Source organism: Cibotium barometz, chromosome 11 (assembly GCF_041138505.1).
Source record: "Cibotium barometz isolate CiBa-2024 chromosome 11, ASM4113850v1, whole genome shotgun sequence".
NCBI lineage: Eukaryota > Viridiplantae > Streptophyta > Polypodiopsida > Cyatheales > Cibotiaceae > Cibotium > Cibotium barometz.
This window is the reverse complement of record NC_141056.1, coordinates 31,959,448-31,963,840: the sequence shown is the minus strand read 5'-3', so window position 1 is coordinate 31,963,840 and position 4,393 is coordinate 31,959,448. Positions and strand designations below refer to the sequence as shown.

The 4,393-nt window shown below is 46.0% G+C and overlaps 1 pseudogene across 1 annotated transcript; it reads right to left on the bottom strand.

Annotated features, from left to right (window-relative positions):
• Positions 1 to 559: 559 nt before the first annotated feature.
• LOC147634064 (U-box domain-containing protein 1-like) lies at positions 560 to 3,289 on the bottom strand (annotated as a pseudogene). The gene has a single exon (XR_015266969.1). The product of XR_015266969.1 is annotated as a U-box domain-containing protein 1-like (transcript).
• Between the last annotated feature and the right edge of the window lie 1,104 nt (positions 3,290 to 4,393).

Below are 4,393 nucleotides of genomic sequence, written 5' to 3'. Positions count from 1 at the left end.
TTATGCATGCACTCAAAAGAGGTACTTTCTTTGAAAAAAATCAAACTATTGTTTATTTTTCGTATATTAGATGTGGGCAGTGATTTTAGGATATTTTTTGTAGTGAGGCTTTGAAATTGATCTGTCTTTACGGAAACGAGGAAAATTTTGGAGTCCCTTGAAAAAAAGGTTAAGAGTGTTCGATGCCTTTGCGAAACTGGTGAAAAAAAATCCTAGTTGAGATACTAGGCTACAGGTATTTTGATCGGTTTCTATACGAGTTTTTCGCAAGCCCTGATGGCCAAACAAGATGGGGTCAAAGGTATCTCAGGTCATTTGTGGTTTTGTGAAGTGGACATATAAGATTTTGAAACAACTAGTTGCCAGTTTCTTCTAGCGTAGAAATCAGCCCCTAACCAACTCACAGGGAAACTACACCAAAAAGAGCTTAATTGAGTAGTCTTTGGCAAAAGTAAGTGGAGTTCCCACCTTCCCACCCGTGACAAGGAAACTACACCAAAAAGAGCATAATTGAGTAGTCTTTGGCAAAAGTAAGTGACCTTCCCACCCGTGACCAGGGTTTTCAAGCTCAAAATGAGACCATCTTGACTGCTTTTGAAAAATACATGCAAATTCTACCTTGTAGATGAAGAAACAGGTGTCAGGGCAACTGCTGCAGATTCTACGTCCATTTTTTCTGTACGGGCGACACTCAATTTGAGAAAATAAATGACATATTTCAGCATTTTGCATGAGAGCTTTGAAAATATTTCAGCATTTTGCATGAGAACTTTGCTGTAATCTAGTGTGCACACCCGTCGCATGTGTGAGAGCGTTGATGACGGCAGCTAAGTAAGCGCGGTAGTTACTCCTAGCAATTACAATGCACGGGGGCACAAAGAGTTCTTATAGATTGAATGTGTGCCACCCTGGGGTTGAAACGCCATGGCCGAGCACGACTCTGTGTTTCCCGGCTATACTTACTCAGAGCACTGCAGCAATCTGAGGAGGGAGGCGGCTTTGCGCTGAGCGCGGGGCGTTCCACCCGCAAGAAGGCGCCGGAGAGAAGGGAATAGGGCGGACGAACGGCGAAGCTCATAGCGCAGGGCCGCGGCCCTTCCGCTGGCTTCGGAAAGATTGGAGGCTGCTAGCAATAGAGCCACCGCATGCTCCCTGGCTCGGTTACCACCTTCAGAGAGTAATTGTACAAGCTCTGCTACCACTCGGCCAACAAGCCCGGCGCTGACAGCCGCCAGCCCCTCCGGCCTCCTGGCCAAAACAGCCAGCAAGGCCACCATCTCAGGCGCCACGCTGTCGCTCCCCTCGCTCGCTAGCACGTCAATCGCCGTCAGCACGGCCCCTTTCATTACCAGCAACTCGCCGTGCTCGGCGTGCAAAGCCACGTTGAACAGCGTCGACGCCGCGTCCTTCTTGCCACGTACGCTTCCTTCCCGCAGCACCTGAAGCAGCCCCTCTACAGCCGCCGTCCTGGACCCTACCTCCTCCCTGGACTCCTTCGCCACACTCAGGCTAAACAGTGTCGCCGCCGCATTCTCCCGTGCGGCCAATGTACCGTTGCCGCCGCCGCCTGCCAAAACCGCCACTATCATGTCCAGCGCCCCCTCTGTCTTCATTATTACATCCTTGTTCTTTTCATTGATAGACAGATTTAGAAGCGCCGTTATAGCGTTCTCCCTGGCCATTTCGTCATCGGGATCGAGTAGCGCCGCCAAGAATGGCACAGCACCGGCCGCGGCCACGCAAGCTCTATTGTCCATCCCATCTTTAGCCATCAGCCTGAGCTCGTAGGCTGCTTGTCTTTGAACTTCCAGCGTCCCCTTGGACAGCTTCTCAACGAGAAACTCAGCCGTGAGTTTTGTAGCTTCCAGAGCAGCCTTAGTGCTTGGCAGCTCATCAACCCTATTGCCTTTCCTCTCATTGCTCTCCAGAACATACTCGTCTCTACACACCACTGCATGATGAGGCGACGCAGGCTGCAGTTGGGTATGAGTGTGTTGTGGAGCAGCTTCGCGCCAGTCTTGGGACATGTCGTGTGGCCCTCCTCTACCCATTTGGTAATGGCAGCTCTCTCGTAGGTTTGCCCACTCGCCACTGTGACTGGATCCACCATCAATTCAAGCGAAATCGGACAGCGGAAATCATCAGGAATATTCACAGCACCACCCTCTGCATCCTCTGCACGTGCCAGCACAACCTTCCTCATGCTCGGACATGCGAGATCATACTTCCTGCAAGCCGCAGCCAGCTGCTGCTCAGGCGCTAATCCATACAGAACACACCTTGCATACCTCACAAAGCTAATCAAGCTACTGATATTCGGTATATCTGCAAACTGTTGATCATTCTTCAACCTCTCCTTCTCCTTTTCAAGCAGAAATAGCTCTCTCTCGCAATCTGTTGCATCATTGAACTGTAAGCTTTCAAAGATGTGCTTAAGCTTACCCGGATTAGGGCTTATCTGGATTTCAAACTCTGCCATGACAGATAGGATCTCCGATTGTAAATTTTTCTCATCTGGGTCGATGAAAGGCTTCGCTCTGGTAGCTTGTTTTTGGACCAAGATTACCTGCTCTCTTACTTCTTCAGAGACTTCCAAGAGATCACATGGTAGAGATGAGAGGGCAGTGGCAATGGTGTGAGTGAGTTTATGGAACTGGTTAGCCAGTAAATCCTGCCCCATTAGCAATAATAAGTTGCTTGAGTGCCTGCAATCATGGATAAGGGCCTTGATACTTCGAATTGCAGTTCTCAGTTGCCTGAAAGAGGCCAAAGCAGAGGGGGGTACCCAGACTCCTGAGTCTCTCACCTCTTCAAACAATGAAGAGAGGGTGCCAACTCTTCTGCAAATGATCTTGGCATTAGATCTTTGGCAAACCTTAGGCTTTTGACATAGGCTTAATTCTTTAGAAGCTGTGAGAAGAGCATTGACCAAGGCCAATACAGCTGGATCTAGGGGGTGCAGATGGGTCTCTGGGCGTTTACGCCAAGATAATCTTGATGACAAAGAGCGTGCCATGCGCGATTAAACCCCTCCTCCTTCGACCTGGGGGAAGGATGAAGCTGAATGTGATTAAACTACTACTCAAAACTAAATCTCCACCCGGGATGGGCTAATTAATCAAGGATTGAGAGACGAAGAAGAGGCAAAAGGAGGACTACAAGCTAATGGATTGGGTTTGAAAGCTGGAGGGGGCGATATATATGCAGTAGATTATAATAGACGAAAGTCTTGAAACGGGAAGGGGTCTCGAGGGATTCATGGGGCTGAAGTCAAACTAAGAGAGAGAGAGTGAGACAGTGTTTGAAAAAAACCCGGGTATAGTGTAATTTGCACCTGCAGATTTTTGAAATTACCTTCAAATTTGAAATATAAGGGTATAAAAACCTGCAGATTTTGAGGGGTTGTAGAACCAAAACCTTCAAAATTTGAAAATTTTCTTTATAAATAATTTCACAATTTTTTGATGAAGGTTTTTTACTTTTTGAGAAAATAGTTTTTTTCGAACACTGGAGTGAGAGATGCAATCGTGCAATAGTTAAAGAAGAGAGAGAGAGAGAGAGATGCAATAGTTGGCTGTTTCATAATTCATATAGAGGTGATTCAGAATTTCAGGCTGAAGTCTGACAGTGGATACACGGCTTTTGGCGCTGGGCCGCTGGCCCACATATTTAATTTTGCATTTAAGTGGCCGAACACGCCTTCAGCCTTGCAACGCCATCCTGCCGGCCCTACCTGTGTCAATATTTAATTGCCTTTTTGATACTGCCCCTTCACGTTTGATACCCCTTAACCTTTTTGATACTGCCCCGTCACGTTTGATACCCCTTAACCTTTTCCTACTTTGAAAGTGGCCTAGTAACCACCCGAGGTTAATGGTGGCCAACCGTTCATGTCATAAAAAGTGACTTTTTTTTAAATCAACTTCATTCAGAATTTTAGACAAAAAAAATTATTATTAGAATCCCTAGAGCGTGGAGGCATAAAAAATGGATCTACCTTCGATTTGAAGGCCATGAACTAGGTGGACCTTCAAAATATATACCTTTGTGTAAAATTTAGAAAAAAATAAATAAAAATAGTGGCAATTCGTGGCCTTCTTTTGCAACCCTAATTTCTAAGAGGCCTGATCTAGAAGGTTTGAATGGCTTTGATTCCCTCTGAAGGCTTTAAAGTTCACCACCACTGATTGTTGGAGGAGTTCTCCTAATATCAATCCTTTTTACCATGGATTAAGAGGAAATTGGAATTTTGAGCAACCTTTTTTTTCACACTTTAATCTAGTATAACTACATCTTAAAAACTTTGAGGAGGTATTTTCACATCAATTTGACAACACTTTTGAAAAGATTGAGCAAGTTTTCGGCTAACGTAAACCTATATTTTCTTGAACCC